General features: G+C 38.2%; 1 protein-coding gene across 5 annotated transcripts in view; it reads left to right on the top strand.

Annotated features, from left to right (window-relative positions):
* THRAP3 (thyroid hormone receptor associated protein 3) overlaps window positions 1–21,038 on the top strand; it is a 69,855-nt gene that overhangs the window by 23,957 nt on the left and 24,860 nt on the right. For 3 of the 5 annotated variants that reach the window (XM_084652460.1, XM_084652463.1, XM_084652464.1), the window contains one exon: window positions 6,464–6,555. The gene's annotated coding sequence lies outside the window, so the exon portion shown is untranslated. Of the gene's footprint in view, window positions 1–6,463; window positions 6,556–9,497; window positions 9,739–12,088; window positions 12,268–21,038 lie in introns of those variants that run through there. The other 2 variants (XM_084652462.1, XM_084652461.1) reach the window with 2 other exon arrangements.

Below are 21,038 nucleotides of genomic sequence, written 5' to 3'. Positions count from 1 at the left end.
CCTTAGAGACTAACCAGTTTATTTGAGCATAAGGTTTCGTGAGCTACAGCTCACTTCATCGGATGCATACTGTGGAAAATACAGAAGACATTTTTATACGCACAAACCATGAAAAAATGGGTGATTATCACTACAAAAGGTTTTCTCTCCCCCCCACCCCACTCTCCTGCTGGTAAGAGACTTGTCTAAGTTCAGGTGAAGTCAGTAACAGCACCAGAAATGGGGACCAGGAGTTTTTAATTAATATTACAGTTCCTCCCTCTGCTAGTAGTTAGTTGTTGAATCCAAAGCCTGTTGTTGCAGGTAGTTACCAAGTTGGCAAACTGAACGTTTTCAGAAGGAACTGAACAGCTGCATTTCCACTCACGTCAGCAGTATAGAACCCTGACTCCTTTTTGGAAAATATAGGTCGGGGAGTTGTGGCAACCAACAGTAAGTGATCTTCAAATGATAACGATGTGGCTGTGGGCAAGGGCTAGATGAGTTGAAACAATATAAGCCATTCAAGTCAGTAATTTGGACATTGGAAAGTTGCTGTGTTTAAAGAAAATTAAGTTTCAAATTATCTTTCTTTACTATGAAGTTTTATTTCCCTGTCTAGACAAGTGGCTTCCACTGCTTAATTATTCAAATTACATTTTGTTCTTAAAAACAACTGTTTCTGTGGTTTTCTATTTAGCATGCTCTTGGAGTTCAGATTTGCAGAGTACAAGTATGTTAAAGAAGAAAGCATTTTATCTTAGCCATTATTTCATTTTCAGTTAGTTTAAGCAAATAAAGTCAAGTTTAACAGTTGCTAAAACGGAACGATTTTCTGGCATTGAACTTATTAAATTATAATTAGGTTGTGAGCTGTTTGGGCGAGGAATTGCCTTTCTGTAGGCAGCATGTACTTCATTTTGAGTGCTTACTATAGTATAAGCAAACTGCAAGTTTTTATTTGCTAAATTGGTGGTAAAACAGAACTGGCCAGATTGGGAGTAGGTAAAAATTAATTTTTCTTTCCCTAACTAAACGCATCTTCTGACAGAAACTCTACAAAGCATTATTCTTTTTCCTGGTCTCTGAGAATGCTGAGCCTAATTGGTTCTGTGGCATTTGAACATTACGGTATACATGTAAGCTAATTTTTTTTTATTCCATTGATTACTAAATGTTCCTAGCTTTATGGTAGATGCTTTACAGACATCTATGAAGACAAATGAAGTGTTTCTTTTGGTAGAGACCAGTATTTTTGCTTGCTGGGCTTGGCAACGTATTGTGTGATCTGTGGTATAGAAGTTCTCTCTAGGATTCTTGAGTGTCATGTAGCAGGCTACGAGTTTTCAGCTATGATGGTGTCTACAGAATTTGCCTGGATATGTTGGGATTATTTTCTGCTTCAATCCTTTCACATGTGTTAAAGTAATAATTATAGATTCCTTGAAAGATATTCCAAAAAGGAATTGGGAAGGGAGGGAATCCTGAGAGATAATGTAATAGAGGCCACAAGGAAAAAAAGAGGAGAAACAGTTCTAGAAAAACGCACTGCATGTAAACTTCAGAAATGTTCTTGTTTTGACCCATGTCTTGGCATAGGAAAATGTTCTTAAAAATGGGCTGGAACGTAAAACTTCTGATCTATAATCTCAGCTTCAGTACTGCAGTCTTGAGTGCATTACCTCTCTGCTTCACTTTCCCTGTCTGTAAAATGGGGAATAATAAAGCTTGCTTACTTCATGGGTGTGTTGGATTAATGCTTATGATAAACTACTCTGAAGATAAAAAGCAGTATTAAATAATAAGCATTAAATTAAGTGGAGCTTTTTAGTTGAAAGAGAAATTTGTATGGAATACATAAAATAACCGTACAAAAAGATACCTATGAGATAAGTATGCTGGGGAATAAGCTATAAAAATAGAAAAGGGTTTTTCTAGTAAAAGGAGAAAACTGATCTAACATGAGTGAATTTTTCCTCTCATAAGATTATGAAAGGCAGCACACTCTCACAGAGCTTATTTTTCATAGAACATAAGACAAATTTCCCTGTCTTCCATCGAGTCAAAACAGATCACAATAAAAATGCATCCGGTGAAGTGAGCTGTAGCTCACGAAAGCTTATGCTCAAATAAATTGGTTAGTCTCTAAGGTGCCACAAGTACTCTTTTTCTTTTAATAAAAATAATGAAATTGTTTGTTTAAAAATCTCATGATTATGGGTTTCTCGGAGGATTGACAAAACATGGATAATAGCGTAGACCCAAAGGAAATCTTTGAGATTGTGCATTCAGTAAAGTAAGTGGAACTGGTGGTGAATAGTTGACTTTTTTTTTTTTTTTAAGTCAGGGTCGGGGTGGTTTGTGAATTTGATATATTAGTTGCATACCCAGAGAAAACGAGACACTTCCGCTATTGGACCTTGTTGAAATGAGTCTGTTTGTGGGAATGTTTGATCTGATTTACTTGTGCAAATGGTCATCTTTGAAGAGCCATTTACGTTTACTCTTATGTTCCATTTTTCTGAAAATTGCAACCCTTTATACAGAATTATGTAATGAAACCTTAATATATGATTCACCCATTAAGCCTTGATATATTCATATTTAAATAGATAGGTCTTCTACAGGAATGTTATGCTGACGTGAACGTGTAAAGTAAAGAACTGCATCTCTTGGCTTGTAGCTTCCTTTAACGTTAAGAGAATTACATGCTCCAGGTCCACTGACGGCTAACAGCATAGGTTAATAATGAAATGTGTTTTGAATTGGCATATATTGTGAAATAGATGCTCCTGGGGAAAGTAGTGGTTTTTTGTCTGGAGAGTTAACTTGTCAATCTGTAGTCATGGAAATGTAGAAATCTAATACAGCTTCAGGTAGTGCCTTTGGCAGTCAGTCCCATGGTTTCCTTGGTGATAACACTGGTAATGATCCAGAAGGGGAGATATCAGGCTCCCATGGTATGCCTGATTGGAGGTACAGGTTGCTGTAAAACACACAATTAATAATTTAGAGAACAATACAGAATAGCAAACCTGGCTATATGAGCACGGTTAAGTAGCAAGTACAAAATACAGGGTCAAATTAAGAAGTTATGTCATGCAGGCATGGAAAATGAAACTGGTTGCCCTCCCACGCTATAATACGGTGTTAAAAACCTACCCATCCTAATTTATATACTGTCTGTACTCTTCCAGGGGCGCATCTCAGAATTTGGGAAAGTCTGATAGAAAAGTTTCAGAGTAGCAGCCGTGTTAGTCTGTATTCGCAAAAAGAAAAGTCTATCCTAACTTTGCACTGTAGCAGCTAAGTGCCAGCATTTCAGTAAATAGACTACTTAAATCAGTAATCTAGAGCTATGACAATGACAACTGTTGTTGCCAATGAAAGGTCAAACTTTCATAGCAACTGTACGGAATCCCTTCCCAGCCCTCACAGAAATTGTAAGAATAAAGATGTGAACATTGTCTGTATTCAGCTGTCTCCAGGTACCTCCTAGCCACATCTAAGAACAGAACTTAAGGATGAATAAACAAAAGAATCAGGAAATAGCTTTCTGTAACTTTAGTAGCCTTGACCACTTTTGAGCCTAAACTGGGCTGCTTGCTGTGCTGATTAACAATACTGGAAAGTTCATCCGCATTGGATGACTACATGATAGCAGTGGCGCTAAACCTGAAACCACCAGCTACTTGTGAACTTAAATAAGATGGGCTGCTAAACAGTGTTATTTTTAGTAATACAGTCACACAGCACATGTTTGGTTTGTGCAGCTGGCAAATGGTATCGAGGAGCCTTCCTTCAGCCTGCCAGGGACTTGGTGACATTCTCAGTCTCTAGTTGCTTTTTTATTTTTCTCTCAGATCTGTGATTCTCTGCTGGTCTGGTTTTAAGAAGTAATCAAAAATGTGACTTCACGGCTAGCTATCAGCTGAGTTGTTTTTTCTGAACAGGTGGTGCCCGTGGACATCCATTTCAGATCAGTCTGCAAATGAATAGTTCAGATCTGCATTTCCTCTTGTAGTGGAAGTTATACACACCAGGAGTTGTTTTAATGTGCATAGCTAAACGTAGACCGGAGCAGAAAGAAAGCCTTATCTGGCAGGTAATGCACAGAACTGGATGTCAGGAGTTTAGGTTTCATACTCAGCTCAACCACTGATTTGCTATGGGCCCTTGGGCAAGCCATTTCACCTCTGTGCTTCAGTTTATCCATAGTTAGAATTGGAATAACATCCTTACAGTGAAGTTGAGGTTTAATTTATTAGGTTGTAAAACATTGTAAGTGTCTTGTGTGGAAAGTGCTATAAAATGCAGTATTAGTTATTAATATTTCCTGGACAGATGACTCTCAAGTTTTTCTTGCTGCTTTGAACCTATTAGTTTTTACTCTAAATAAATTCATTAAAATGCAGAGCTCATTATTGAAAAATCTCCATTGCTATGTAACGCCTTAACAGACTTGGTTCCCAGGCGACATGTTCAACATGGGCCGTCGCAGCTTAATCTGTCTTGTTTCATTGATGCCAGCAAAAGCCTTAGGTAAAGAAAGTTTTTAGCAGGTTTTCAATTTAGACTTAGGACTCAGTTCTAACTGTAGTTACACCCATTCAACTGAGGGCAGAATGGGGCCTTAATTGGGTGGGAAGGGATGGATGTATCTGTGTCAGAGATGTCACTGGCACAGATGTTTCGTCTTCTAGTCAAGTGACCTTATTTCATTGTGAAATGGCTGATCTAAAATTTTGTCCCAAAATAATGCTTGTGCCCCTGCATTTTTTTCTCCCTTTACAGCCTTAAAGTTGTTCCTTTGTATCTCGTAATTTGTCTTTATATTGGAAATAAGACTTAAATGTAAAGAGACTAAATCTCCAAGGCATTCTAAAGTTACAGGTACAGTAATCGTTTGTGCCACTCCACGGATGAATATGGCTGTGGTAGTGATCAAGTGTGGTGCATCTTGTGTTTTTGCTTTCCCAAGAGATACACGTCCCCTTTACAGCACACCTGGAGAGATTTGAGAAGTGCAGAGTCAGGCTGGCTCTTTTCCCCATTTGTTAATGCTTACTGCATACAGTGTGTTTTATCTTTAAGACTCTTTATAAACATTCTATTTGAAATATCTATTAAATTTGTACATAATACTCTGTCCACCTGCTTTGGTTTAAACCCAATGTTAATTTTATTTTGCGGTGAAAATAGCAACAGTCTGAAAGTGGCGCGCCTGGCTATAATTGCCACAATTTCTTATGCCTGAAGCAGTGAGTGATGTTGGACGGCCACTCCTTGGTCCATAGGGTAGCAGCTGGGAGTGCAGTGGGGACTGTTCCTGCTGAGACACAGACCATGCTAGTTACAAGCATTTTCACACATTGTTGTAGCCAGCTTAGTTTGGTGCTTCAGTGTGAACAAGGATTTTAAAAATCCGATACTTCACTGTGCTGGCCAGAACCATGCAGCACACTTCTTCCTCAGCTCAAACAAGATTCTAGCACAGTTTATGAGCACTCTGTTAATGCAGACCAAGTTACAATTCTGTTTGAAGACAAAATATGAACATTGGTCTAGAAAGGGAGGAACATGTAGTAAGAAGATATATAGAGATATATAGATACACACACACACACACAACATGAAAAGGTGGAGTAAGAGGCTAATTAATTAAGATGAGCTATTATCAGTAGGAGAAGAAAAAACTTTTGTAGTGATCATCAAGATGGCCCATTTAGACAGTTGACAAGGTGTGAGGATACTTAACATGGGGAAATAGATAAACTACAAAAGTTTTTTTTCTCCTGCTGATAATAGCTCATCTTAATTAATTCGCCTCTTACTCCACCTTTTCATGTTCTGCCTATGTATGTGTATATATATCTTCTTACTATATGTTCCATTGTATGCATCCAATGAAGTGGGCTGTAGCCCATGAAAGCTTATGCTCAAATAAATTTTAGTCTCTAAGTCTCTCAAGTACTCCTGTTCTTTTTGCAGATACAGACTAACATGGCTGCTACTCTGAAACCTAGAAAGGGAGGGTGTATCTACAGTAGGTGCCAGAATTCAAGCTGTCTTTGATTGCACTCTCTTGTTGGGGATAGTAGAAGTGACTACTTGATCACTGACACAGTTGTTAGCTTGGAGTTTGGGATTAGAAGTAGGGTGACCAGATGTCCCTATTTTACAGGGACAGTCCTGATATTTGGGGCATTTTCCTCTATAGGCACCTCTTACCCTCTACCCCCGTCCTGATTTTTCAAATTTGCTGTCTGGTTACCCTAATTAGAAGGGAGAAAAAATAGTGGCTGGGTGAAGGTAAATGGATTGACTTTCCAAATTCCTTTCTCAGAAGGTGACCAATTCCCAGATTTAAGCTGATAATGATAAAACCCATAGTTTTGTGTATAAAACTGGTTCCCTTAAAATAAAACCAATGGTGTGTAGCTTAAATATACCGCTGCTTCAACACAGTTTCTTTTTTGTGCAGAATTGTTTCCTGATTTCATAATTGAAGAAGCTGAAACAGTGACAGGTTACTGTTGAGGGGTGGAAGGTGTGAGTGCGTGTTCCAGCAACAAGGTAGGTTTATTACAAAATTAAGACCTAACGTCTCTTGTGGGGGAGGGAAAGGGAGTGCCTCTCTTTGAGACTTGGACTATACCTTATAGCAGCAGGGCTTTATAGTTTTAGCATTGCTGCCTCAGTTTAAGCTCTGACTCTGTAAATTGAGTTTGTTTTGCTCACCAGCATTGTTGCTGTGCAAGCAAGGCAATATGTAATACCTTTGAACCTGTATTCTCTTAATCAGTATAAAAAGGAAATTCTGCAACTCCTCTAGTTACTGGATTGGGAGTGTACTCTGCTGATTTTGTACTTCCTGGTCTTATTTGCTACTGCTTTACAAGGTATGAACCCATTCTGCAGAATGACCTTAAGTGTCCCAGAAAGAACAGATACCTAAAATCTTTTTTCATAAATGTTTTTAATGCTTGTTTGAGTACTTACAACCCGTCAATATTTGCTGGGTTAAAGTCCATGTTTTCCCTTCCGTGGGCCTTATTTGGGCATTGTGTCATAAACTTGAGTCAGAGTAGCATCTAGTATTTTTTTCCCCTTATAGAACCATGTCAGTTATTGTGTTAATGCTTCATATCTTCAAATTTACTTGAAGTGGCTGCTCTTTGAAAAGCCAAATACAAAAACCAGTAAATTAGGTGCAAAGGATATTTGGAATAATTAGTCTAAAAACATTGGCAACTAATGGGAGTGCATAGCAGTAATAACTTCTTGACAGTGGAAAATTCACTGGGTTACTGGAAACTGTCCAAAAATGAGGTCAAATTGAACCACATGGAGAATAAGAGCTGGGGAAAGTATTTTTTGTTAATGCCAAACATCTTTAAAATGGTATTAAACCACAGCAGGGCTTAATTAGTTTTGAAGTGTTTACTCCCACCAACAACTTGCCTTTCTCTTAGACTGAAAATCATGGAGAAACACTAGTTGCTGGCTGTTCAGTTGTATTAACCTGCTCTGCCATGAGCTATGAATTTTGTGAAAGAGCAATGTTCATGCCATTAAAATGGATACCTCTTAGCAAGGAAGGGCATCAAGATAGTTCAACCACAAACTTAAAAAAGGTAGGGGAGAGAGAATAGCTACAATGAGTGGGGATGTCTGAACCACAAAGCTTTTAAAGGATTTCATTGTAAAGAAGGATTTAATTTTAGCACTGAAAAAATCTTCAGCTGTTTGAGTTCAGTCCCAAAGTTCAACACTTGTAAAATATTAACCTCCCTTACAGTGTGTACATATTGCACTACCAGATCTCTGCAGTCTGTGCCAACAAGTCCTGATTAGTGGCTCAACTGAAGCTCCCCCTTCCGTCTTTTTTAGTTTGAATGCCATGGTTGCCTGCAAACAAAGGTCCTTATTTGTGAGCTGAGTCACCAAAGGAAATAAAATCCCTGATTAAATTACGAAATGTGAAACAGAGCCTCACATCCAGTTTGACTTGTCCCAACATCTTCATTGCTCAGAAAGGTTAATTCTGTCAGCTGCACACAGTTAAAAGCAGGTGGTTTTCAATACAGTGCAGCTTGTGTATCAAAGGATAATTTTTTGACTTGTCATGATAAAATTTTGATAAGGGAGGGTATTGTTCTCTCTGTTTCTTACACATGTGGAGGGACACAGGCAAGTTACAAACTGGGAGTCAGGACCCCATGTTCTGTTTTTGGATCTGACATTCACCATCTGTTACAGCCTTAGGCAATTTCCATGACTTCTCTCTGCCTCCCTCTTTAATCTGTAAAATGGGAATATTAACCCTTGTCCTCCATTGTAAAGCACTTTGAAATATATAGACGTACTTAGTATTATTTTCATCATCATCATCATTAAAATAGTATGTTTAACATTTTCCAAATTAGCTATTTTTTAGCAGATGGCTACCCTAATTTTTGTTCTAGTTTTTAATAAAGTACAGAAATAGCTATCTGTGGTCTGCAGAAAGCTTGCCCACAGCTTTTCCTATGCAGTAACCTTGAGACCTCATGTTCAATCGCAGTAGGATTGACTCTGGCCTTCATCCTTCCGTGATAGATTAACTGAGTTTCATTCACTTAACTATGCGGTGGAGGGCAACTCTGGGACAAGGCCTTAGAAAACAAGTTTTGCTGCTTCTTCTTCATGGGTGTTCAAGACCCTATGGCATTTTTGTGAGAACAAGGTTTTGTTTCATAGCTCTTGGCCAAAATTTGTCCCTGTTTCACTCTTGTGTACCCTGCAGAGCTCTGCTTGTCTCCCTGCCATCTCTGAGGTGGCAACATTTTAGTGGTGCTGTACTAAATGTGTATAGTTCAGGATCCTTTGCATTGTCAATGAAAATAGTATTAGACCTGCACACAGCACTGTGACCAGCTTATGTTTGCCTGCTCTCCAAATACATTTCTTGTGCAAGCAAGAGCCCCCAGTGTGTGCTTTTGGTTAATGTGTGAAATGAAGTTGAGCTTGATACGTGGAACTTTGCTGTTAGGATGGAGACAAAAGCAAGTGCTATAGTGTTTTACTACTTATCTGAGAAGCCAAATTCTAAGAGTCTGCTCCAGTTCTGAGCACCAAGTGAAATTTCCATAGTTCCGGAAAACTCTGATGTAATTTTCCATATAAAGCCTTAGCAGGAGAGAGCTTTGAAAAGAAAGTTTGTTCCAACAGCAGATTGTTGCCATCTGAATTTCACAGTACCGAGAATTTCTGGATGCAACTCATGATTTCAAAAAAGATGACCTTGCGTTGCCTTTAGTTTAGCAGTACTCACAGCACCCAGTGAAAAGCAGGCTTTAGCTGATGGCTTTTTCATATCTTCTGCAGAATAGCAAGGACTACACAGAACAAAAAGGTAAAATAACCTTGCCTAAATACAAGCTAATTTAAATGCATTTTACCCACATTTTGTGTGTATACATACACTAATGCTTTGATATGGTAGCTGTACACATTTTGCTTTCAATTATTTGCAGAAGTGTCTTAATATGGAAATAGATGAATCAGATGCAGTAATTGAACTCAACAACTAAGCTGCATGTTAGTCCCTGGAAAGCCAGTGACTAAGTAAGGCTGGATTGATTATCCTGAACTCAGTGATGCAAAGACATATCTGAAATATTTCCTTCTAAGTGCTGCTGCTTGCAAGCATTTACACGGAACCCAAAAGGAATGACTTTTGGAGATACTGCTACTCCACTCTCACTTGGCCCCTGGGTAAGTCCATAAATGTGTCCTTATTTTATTTTCCATTTATGCAGGAAGTATCTAGTTCAGATTTTTTGCCTGAGGGCGGGAGAACAAGAATTCTTTTCAACACGTCAAGCAAATAATATTTTGACCAGATCCAAGGAACTTCTGCAAAAAAAGACAAAGCAGTGCAATTCGTACATAGAATAAAAATTTTACTTGAAGTTTTAAAAAAGATAGTTAAATGGCTTGTTTCTGGGGGTTTTCTTTATTTGTAATCTGTGATAATTTAGAGGGGAGCACCTTTCTGTGACGTGTACCTTAAAATCAGGAAATCACAGCAGTTTTGTTAATTTAGCAGTGCTATCTAGTTTTTAGCAAGATTACTTGATTTTAAAATTGTGCTACTGGAAATGCATCATCTCTCATTTAGGAACTTCTCATTTTCCCTGCGCCACTAGCTAAAAGAGAGAACACCTTTCATCAACACTGCAAAGTGCAGGGAAGCACTGCCAGAACTTGACCATGCTGCATTTTTGTTTGAGCCTTGGCCTTCTAGTGTGGAATTTCTCAGCCATCTTTATCAGAATGTTTGTATTTAATAAAATACAGCATCAGTGTTTCACCTTTAAAACCAATACTCTGTAACCATCACAAGAAAAAACTGACTTCTTTCCTTTTTCAGGTGACAGAGCAATCAAAGGCTTCTAGTAGCCTGTATAATCTTAGTTTCTGTAGTTAAGGTGGAGACCAAATGGATAGATGTGACAGGGAATCTGCTTTGCATCTGCTTGATTTATAAGGGTGCTTGGCTTGTGGATAAAAGAACTCTGGTTTCAGATGTTTAACACCCTTAACCTTGCTACAGAATATTTAGCCAAAATTACTAAAAACTCCTAACTCTCTTCAGACACATGTTTTTACACTTGAGAACTATAGCTAACTTGGAGTGAGCACATTTTATTGAGGTCTAACAACTGTAGATGCTATAGAAATATGCAAACTACAAGACGATCAAATTTGTCAACAAGTACATGATGTAGTCTAAGAAATGTTCTCATTTGAAGCATTGAGGATCCAGCGGCTGTGGACCATCTTAATCAGGCTAGATGCCATCAAGGAGAGCGATATGTTGGTAGTAGCAGCTAGTTCTTTGGAGTGCTTCCTTTCTCCACCAGTATCTGCTCCATTTTGCCCAAGTTTAGCTTCAACCAGCTGCTCTTCACCTCGTTGCTGATCTTGTGCAGCTATCGCAGTGCATTGTAGATGGTGCTGACTGCATTTGAGGTAGAGCAAGCTGATGTCCACATATTTATGTTCATCTGAGCATATTTCCGCTACCTCTCTAAGGTGGAACAGCAGCGTTCTGTGATCTACAGATCACATAGTATAACAGAACATGCTGCTACTAATACTTGGAGAATGTGAAGTACTCATGAACCAACTAGACCAATAAGCTGGTTAGTTCCTGTTAGCTCACTACTCTGATTCTTTTAGTAGTGTCAGAGTCATTATTTTGTATCTTCACTGTGGAAGAAACTGTTATGTTTTAAACCACTGAAATATGAATTAATTTACTAAACTAACTAAAAAGACCAAGCAGTTTATATTCCAAGTTGATTTAGTGGTGGTTGCTGTTCGTACAGCACCTTAAGGGTGTGTGGTACTTTAGAAACCAGTAAGCCAAGGTCTGTGTATTAAACATCTTTCTACAATAATCAGCACTGATTATCAGAAATGATTATGTAATCAGAAATGAAATGTCAAAAAGTTCATGGTATATAATTTTATTTTAATAAAGGTTTGTTTTAAGATTTCCGCAGTATGGCAGTAGTATTTTAACTCATTAATATTTTAACTGGACTGTGGATTATTGAGGCTGCCCAGCATGTGGATGTAAAGCTTCTGCTCCTATTTGTGTTCTTCTATTGAAATAGTTACAATCCATCAGTAGAACTGCCTTAAAGTTTGACTCTGAAAGATAGCTTTGGACTGTGTTCTGTTCCTAGATATCGGACTCACTAAACCATCATTTGGAAAGATTATTTCAACACTTAACAGCTTTAACACAAGGTTGCAGACTGGTTTCCAGACAGAACCAACAGCTTTGGTTGAAAATTGGCTGTCAAACCGGCTCCCTCTGTATGAAAACAGTTCCAAGTGCACACACAAGTCATGCTCCGGCCTTGCTCTCTGCAACAGCTCAGGCAGGATCACCAAAACTTTTTTTCTGCTGCTGGATGAGACCTACTTTGCAATGGAGGAAAATAGTCCTGGCCCTTTAAATGTGGAAGGGGGCGGAGGTTGAAGTGTCAGTCAGGACTGAAAGCAGGAAGGAAATGTGACCTCTCTCAGGCTTATTACTAAAGAGGAGCCTCCATAGCTCTCTTTGCAATGTGTAACAGGCTTCTGCTGCACTCTCCACTCGCAGGGCCAGGCACGTTTTCATTTTCTGCCCACTTCCTGAGCTGCTCTCCTCAATCAGCCATGTGAGGCATTGTGCATGTTTCCTTTAGGTGGATTCCCCCCATCCAATCAAGAAGTCTGAACAATAAGGTAGGTGTGCAGCCAGGGCCATTTTGAGTTAATCCCTCTCTTCCGTTTAAAGGTAACTCTTTCCATTAGAACCAGAGTAATCTTCAGGAGTCTTGTCTCACAGTAAATAAATTCCTTTTAAATGTTGCCTCCGTCAAACATCTGAGAATTTATTTCAAGTTTCTACAAGGAATGGGAGAGAGAGAATTATTTATATTCTTAGGATTTTCATACTATAAAGTTCAGAGGCAATCTCAGTAAATAAATCATTTAACTCCTTTAGGACAGAACTCTAGGCTGAGCTGTTCCAAGCTTACAAATGCAATGTTACCATGGTGAGGTGAGAGGAATCTGCCTTGCTCTTCTGTTTTAACCCTTTGAGTCCAGAGGCTGTTTAAAAAGAGCTATATCTAGGAGCCAGCTCACTTGCTAGGAATGAGTTCTGTTTTCTGTTTTTATTGCGTGCAGTTACATTGACGGTCAAAGAAGCAACCAAAAAAACTTTACAGGGAGGAGAGTTTTTGGCACTTTAACCAAACAAAAGAATGACTAACTAGTAAATGTTGTAGACCAAAGTAGACTCATGGTGATAACAAAAAAAAAAAAATCCCCTAAAAATATTTAGTTTGATGAAACAAACAATATTCAGCTTTTTTAAGATCCTGTTTTGTGATCTTCAGGCCACTTTATGATCTTCTGCATGAAAGAGAAGCATAAATTTAAAATCTCCGAACAGTTGAAAGTGTAACATCTTCCTAATCTAAGCATGGTCGTGTTCCTATACCTAATCCTGGGATGAGGGAGAGTAGTGTTTTCTCCAAGTGGTCAGTAGTAGTCTGAGGAGCTGATAGTGTTTTCAGACCCTCTAAAACGTGGTTTTATGCTGGATAAAAAGTAGTCTTTGTTATCAGGACTTCATTAAGGCTGGCTCCCTGGTGTGTGAGTCTAGCATTTTGTAGATTGGGGCAGTCAGTTATTTTTTTTTTCAAAATCCAAATTTCTTGGTCATGGTATAGTCAAGGTTCAGACTCCAGAGAAAATAATTTTAAAACATAATACTAAATAAAAAAATTTTGGGGTCCTTTGAAAATCTGGTGGTCCACATTTGACCCACAGTTGCCTATTTATTACCCTTGTTGTAGATATTAAAATTTAAAGTGAATTTTAAAAATGGGGGGAGAAAGAAAAATAGATTCAAGTCCTTATTAACAGAAAGAGCTTTGAAAATGTATAGTTTTAGGAAGTGCAGAGTATTATCCTTATTCTTCGAGGACCATTCTAGGTAGAGACTTGGAGTAATTTGTCAAACTTTTCTTTTTACTTCTGTAAGCTTTGTTTATTGAGTCAAAATAGACTACACAGTAATTTAACCCAATTGGAAGCTATCTGCATATATGCCAGAGTGGATGTTGGAGTGCATTTTAGCAATTGCTTTGAAGTGAACCCTGGACTTTACGGGTGCTTATTGTAGCTAATATAATCCAGAAAAAGGGATGCCAGAAATTACTGTTCTTCCATCCCACTCCAGCATGTAAAACCTTAAAGAGAATTTCACAAGTAGAGGGAGTATCAGCCCTTCTGTTCTTTTGAAATGAATCTCTTCCTGCTTTCTACCTTCATGCATGCAGTTGAGCTTCCATGTTAATATTTTGTCACTTGTATTGTAAATGTTCAGGAATCTCTGCCTCACTGCATCTTAGCTAATGTCTGTGGAGGGCACTTCCAACTTGTACATTTTGTATTAAATTAGTGAAATGATGATACCAGATGATAAAACACTTTGTCTTTCCAACTATTCTGACATTAAGAAGGTATCCTATAAAATACATCAGGATGATGCAGTTGTCTTCAGAGACCCAGCTTTACCCCTCAGATTACAATTTGAACTGTTGCATAACTTCCACTTTTGTGGAAGGCAGTAAATTCATCATGGCTAGGACATAAAATTTATTCATGTCACAGTTTTTAAAATAGTGTAACAGATTTTTTGAGTTGATTATAATTTTAATAGTGGGTACACTGAGAGTGTGTTTTTGTTTAAATTTTCCATTGTTATGGGATTGTAAAAACGTAATTACAGTGTTACCAGGCTGATATGATAGATATCTAAAATGCAGAAATTGGACACATCAGGTGTTGCCTCCAAGAGAGATTGGGGAAAAATCTCTTACAGAATGTCAGTTTTCTGAGTCTAAATGGTAAGCTCTTTTTTTGGCTAGTTGTCAGTTCCTTTATTGCATAGTGCAGTATGCTTGCACTTGGGACAGTTAGGGTACCAGCCATTTTCACTTGTGTTCTTGTCAGTTTTTAACTGTTTCATTTACTCTGTAGAAGTGGCATATATTACTTGAGACTTTCTGAAATTATTGCAGTATTGACTATTGGGATGAGAGCTTTTGTAAAGGCCTTGCATTCTACTGGTGCTAATCCTCTTCAACAATTAATTTCATTGAAATATTCTTACTACTATAAAATGTTTTATAAATATATTTTACAGCTATTTATACACTTAATTATAGTTCTTGAAATACTGTACTGTAAATTAATGGAAAACAGTCCTGAGGTTGCTAAAAATGACCCATAAGTAGGGTAACCTCTTTGGAGAACTCATGGCTTGTCTGCTCTTGAAATGCTACAGTAGTGTAGCTGCAGCTGTTTCAGTGTAGGTGCTACCTACGCCAGTGGGAGGGCTTTTCCCGTCAACATAGGTACTCCACTTGCCCAAGAGGCAGTGGCTAGGTCGGAGGAAAAATTCTTCCGTCAACCTGTCACGCTCTCTACACCAGGAGTTAGGTTGGTTTAACTAAACCACTTGGGTATTTGTTCACGTTCCTGAGTGATATGTGGGTCAACCTAACTTTTTAGTGCAGACCAGGCCATAGCTTCTTGTTAGTTTTGTTATATGAACACCACTAAAGATTTAATTGTTCAAGGTGCAACATGGACCATCTTTTGTGGCCTTTAATATCTTTTTAAGCCCTGTGACTGTTTAATTCCTTCCATTATTATATTTTACTTACATCCTTCGTTTCCACTGTATTTTGAGTTTGGTCCTTTAATCTTTGGTCCACATTTGGCTAATGGCCATTTGAAAAGCTGCCAGTGTCTCAACGTAATTATTTTATAAAGATTTTTTTCTTTTAATTTTTATGTAAAAACTGTCCTTTCACAAGTATTCTCTCATTGAAAAGTGGCTGTCATTTGGGGCTTTCCTACTTTGCTGATAATGCTTCTCATCTGTGATCTTTTACTGCTGTATTTTTCAGCATCCAGAGAGGAAAATGTATATTTCCATATGCCTTACAGTACAGAATATGATAACTATTGTCAATAGATTTGCCATTACCAGTTTTTCTTGGAAGGGGGAGGCAGAGCATGTCATTTTTAAAATGAAGAAACTAAAGTAACTTCTCGCTTGGTAACTTCATCTGTTCTTGGGCATGACCCACTTTGTATAGTGCTGATTCTGTGACTGCCATCATGTTGTTCCTGAAAACTATGTTGGTGACCATGGTTGATGGAGTATCCCACATACTTTGGACTCAAAAAAAAACCAACTGGAAATGAAAACATTTCAAGTCAATCCATTGGAATTCACTTTAAATGGACACAAGCAGCAGACAGAATTATTTCTTCTCTGCTGATTAAAAATAGAAGTATTTAGCTTATATAAATAGCAGTTGAAGAAAGAATAGGGTTTTAGCTATGTAATTCCTTTTTTTTCTTTCTGGTCTCATACAGCAAGTTTTACTATTTTAACCAGATCCACAAAAAGGTTACTGAACCTTGTGTTAACTTGACCAATTTTCCATATTCAGTTAACATTACTCTTAACTTTAAACTATTTGCCTGTTTCCCACTGCCCAGAAGTAGTAATATAGTGCACACATTTCAGGTATATTACTGAGGAGCCCAGTTTATAAATCAGTTTCTTATGCACAAAAGTTTTAAATGCACTGTTTTATGTCATAACATCTTTTCTCACAATTTTTAGGTATTTAGATGGTAGTTTTTAAGCATCTTAATTTCTTGTACTACAAGGACAACTTGTGATATCGCACGTTAAAAATATATATATAATCGTATCTCACATGTTACTTTGCTGCAATAATCTCCGCTGCAATAATCTCCACTGCAATATATGTTCTTCTCCCCATGGTATAATGAAAAATAATTAAGACTGAAAGAATTATGACTAAATATTTGTTTTGCAAACACCCAGTTGAATAATCAGTTTGAAAAAAAACCCACTCCATGCTTGTTTTCTGATTTGAAAAATTTAGAGCCATTGAACTATAAAAATAAACACCCATTTTTTCATGTTCGCTGTGTTTATATATATCTATCTATCTTCCTACTGTATTTTCCACTGCATGCATCCAGTGAAGAGGGTTTTAGCCCACGAAAGCTCATGCCCAAATAAATGTATTAGTCTCTAAGGTGCCACAAGTACTCCTCATTCTTTTTGCTGATACAGACTAACACGGCTACCACTCTGCAACCCAGATCATAACTTGTTAGTCCTTCCAGGAAGAGGCGATTCCCTAATAACATCAGTCTGTATATGCTGTAAAGTCACGGTATTATTGTTCTTTGCCACCCTAGGGTGAAAAGAAAGAACCCAGTGACATCCCAAAGCTGCTATTAATCTTTGTTCCATTTGCCTAAGAAGAGCAGATTTTTCAGGGAGTCTCAAGACTATAAACAGATTCTTTCACCAGGGCTTTGTTTTTGTATTGTGAGTTTTCAAAGCCAAAGTAGGTTCAAAGACACAAAAGCTGATTCTGCAAATTGTGAATTTTTCTTGCAGCAGCTCTAATGAATATTTAACTGGCTGCTAACGATAGATGGGAAGGAGACTTAATTATTTGGATATTTTTGTAGAAGGTTCAGTTCTTGCATGCTTAATGGCATGTAATGGTTGTCCTTTCATTAATAGCTTTTGGGTATTTTTTATTTTAGCCCTGGCAAAATACTTTTTAGTCTAGTTTTATGTTCGTTTACAACACTGAGTAAAATCTGTTTTCATAACATAATTTGTAACGGAACATCTTTAAATTTTATTAACATCTGCTATAAGGCACATAACATAAGAGGTTTTTCTTTCAGAATTTTAGTTTCGGGGTTAAGAACCTCTAATTTCTCTTTTCCTCACCACTCCTATTCATTTTAATATTTTCTGCATTAACACCGTGTCTCAAAGAGCCTTTGGATTGTACAATCAGTGTGCTGTTGTATTTTAAACTGCAACCAAGTACTGATTAGTAAGTACTTTGGTATTAACGACCCTATTTAAGTACCATACAGTAATAGTCTACTTCTAGGGTGTGGCTTGTCTTGTTCTAAGGATATATTGATAAATTGCTCATACTCAGTTACATTAAACATTGCTAGTTCAGACGATTATGGAGAAAATTACTGAAAATAAATAAACGTGGATATGAAACTTGTTAAAAAAAAAACTTGTTAAAAAAAAGTTAAACACAGGCCAAAGAATAAGGATTTATAAAACTTTTCAGGTGGCTTTCAGCAATGAAAACCTATGACTGAATAAATACTATGAGCATTGGCAACATATCACAGTAGAGCGGTGTAACAGAGATTGACTCCTTACGCATTAATGGATGTAGTTGCAATTAAGATGTCTATTTGGTGACCTTGGGAGGCAGGTATTTGATTGAATTTTTTTAGGAAATGTTCTGGATGGCAGTTATAATCTTACTGAGTCAACATAATCTAGTGGTGTAGTGATGTAATTTTCACTGTCTTCCAAAACACACATTTTCGTGTCCCAAATTCATGAGGGTTTAGAGCTAGGTTTTGTATGTTACTGATATAGGGCATTGCGTAATTTAAAACTGAATAGTAAATAACATGGTGGTTTTATTTTTTCTAGTTGGTTAATGTTTTAACATATGCTTCGAGGGACAAACATTTCTTCACAAATGTAAACACATATATAGTTTAATGGTGGCAGCTGACTAAATACATTTGTAGAAGAGACTGCATGCATAAATTTTAAGTAATACAATTATCCATTATTGTAATTAAGGATTGGCATGTTGTGCTCTCATATTTTATAGCTAAAGCAATTAATGGAGCATGGTAGGGAGCTTTTCCTCTGACAAGATCAGGTTATGCTACCATTATTTCCACATGTTTTTACCATAAATGAAGTAAGCAGGTGATGCCAGCCTGTCCTGAGATCCAGCTTGAATATCTATGGGCCAACACAGAGTTTAGAAAGAGATAATCTTAAAATGTTACTGGTAACACTTATAAAGAAATTCCAAGTGATTACATTACTTTTTATATTGAAATTACGGAGACAGCTGCCACTGTCCATGAGAGGTTTTGCTTGGGGAAACTGATCCTATAATCTGTTCCTTGTATCTCTGTTTACTTTCCCAATATTTTCCATCCCTGTATCCCAAGCATTCTAACCGTAAATACTTTTCTGGTATGTATATTTCTAGATGTGCCAGATGAGGAATCTGGATTTAAGTCTCCATCTGTCACTTTCCAAAATGGACAGAAAAGCTTATTGTTTAAAGTTGACTCTGTTTCAGATGGACATGTCAGGAAAGGCAAAACTCCTTTTTCAAAATGCAAAATCTTCCTAGTTATAACTGTAGTGTGTTGTACCCCTGCTGTTACTCTAGAAAAATGAAGATGCAGTGTAAAGAATTTTTTAAAAGTCAGCAGTAAGCGGTTACAACACATTTTGCAAACATTGAGCCATTTTTTGCCCTGGAATATGCACATGCATGTCCCATTGGAACCAGAGGGTCTGAATTGCAGATATCAGAAGATAGAATTTGGCACTAATATTTACAGCAGTCCATTGAATTATGTAATCTCCCCTAGGCAGAGGAAATTAGGAGAACAGATCAGGTAGTCACAAAAAGAATCTAAGATAACATTAGAAGTCAAGAAATCTGGATTCTTCGAGTGCTATCCCTGTGGGCGCTCCATTCCAGGTGATGGTGCATCCCGGCGCCGTTGATTGGAGATCTTCGGTAGCAGTGCGTGGTTGCGATGCATGCGCTCAGCTGCTGTCTCGCGGTCTTGTTAGAGTCTGCCTGACTGCGCACGTCCTGCGCCCCCCTCAGTTCCTTCTCGATTGTCCTCGGCTGAAGATGGGACTCTGGGCAGTGCTGATCCTCTTCCCTGGTCTCTGAAGGAAACAATTACAAAGAATATATAAAGAGTGAGTTAGTAACATCCCAGTTGTTTCCCTTCCCTTAGAATAGTTACTTAGTTTAAAACAACAAACCAAACCCCTCCCCCCCTTTTTTTTCAAGCTTGTCTACTGCAGAGACACTCTCCCCCTGCACTCCAAGTTCAATAATGCCAGGGACTTCAGAATTTAAGAAACGTGCTTCCTGTCAGGACTCTATGCCAAGGTCCGATGGACACTCACGTTGTGTGAAGTGCCTCAGCGAGACACATGTCTCTGCTAAGTGTGTCCATTGCACGAGCCTCAAAACCAGGGCTTGTCGTGACAGGGACCTGTGGCTGAAAATGCTTCTCAAGCAGAAATCTCTGCAGCCACCTCTGGAGACGGGCCCTGTCAAACCCTCTCCCTGGCCAGGGCTGAACCAATTGGGAGCATGGCTTCACCCTCTCAGGCAGAGAGGCAAGAAGCCCAACTGTCTCTGAGCAGAGACTTTCACAAGGGTAAAGGGTCTCCTGCGAGATCCTTACCCTCAGTGCTGTCAGCACCGAAGGTAGGCACCTCCGACCATTCCAGCACCTAAGCCATGGCTCTCGTGGAGCACAGAGGCAGGGACCTGACTTCCAGTGCAGGGAAGATCTCCTTGGCACTGGTCCCTTCGGCACCAAAAATAGACCTGGTACGGACAGCACACTCTCCCCCGGTGCTGACAAGAACGTCGGCACCGAGCCTGCCTGCTGCTCACATAGCAGTTCATTCCCTTGAATAGGCAAAACCTGAATTACTAATGTTTAATAATAATAATAAAAAAAAAAAGCGGAATATCTATTTTACAATAAGCTTTAGGTTATGTATCCTAAAGAAACAAAGAGAACAATTTTGTGTGTCTGTGTGTTGGCAGTTCACCTTTTATGGAAGCAGTGCAGGCTTAATGGTAGAGGATTTGTAACTGATTGGGGACTACAGAATACAACCAGGTAGTAAAAAAAACACAATTCACATTACCTAGTGTCTGAAACTGGCCTGCCTATGGCATTTTGAAGAAGTGAATATAATAGATCAGGGCCTAAAATAAAAGGAAAGTTAGTAGCAAATCATCTTTCTAATACTCAGATTTAAATTAAGGTCATGTTTCCTTAAAATACCAGTGACAGCCTCAGAAGCTGTCTCTCTTTTTGCTGTAAAGGGCTTTGCATGCTAAATTTCATATAAGAATTAGTTAACATGGAGGAGTTCTGCCTTGCTGTCTCAGATTGCAAGATAAGGATATAATGAATACATATATTTTGCCACTGTACTCTCATTAGGTTCTACGTGCACCAATTTCACATTTATAATAAGGAAACTGCATGAGTGATCAAACAGCGCTTGTGTTTTCTTTGCTGCCATCTGTACCCAAATCTTATTGTTTTAAGTTGTTAGGGGTGGGGGAACAGCTGATTCCTGATGTGGGGAATTTCCTGATATGGATTTATTTGAATGGCAAACAAAATATCATGGAGAGAATGTTGTCAGACTTGTTTTATGAATGCAAATATTTTCCAGTGTTTCCCCAGAAACCTGACTGGTTCTTTCTTGCTTGTTTGTTCTCTTAGGCCCCTGCTCTAAAACCTCT

Source organism: Lepidochelys olivacea (assembly GCF_965140295.1).
Source record: "Lepidochelys olivacea isolate rLepOli2 genome assembly, chromosome: 19".
Taxonomy (NCBI): Eukaryota; Metazoa; Chordata; order Testudines; family Cheloniidae; genus Lepidochelys; species Lepidochelys olivacea.
This window is presented reverse-complemented; position numbering and strand designations above follow the sequence as displayed.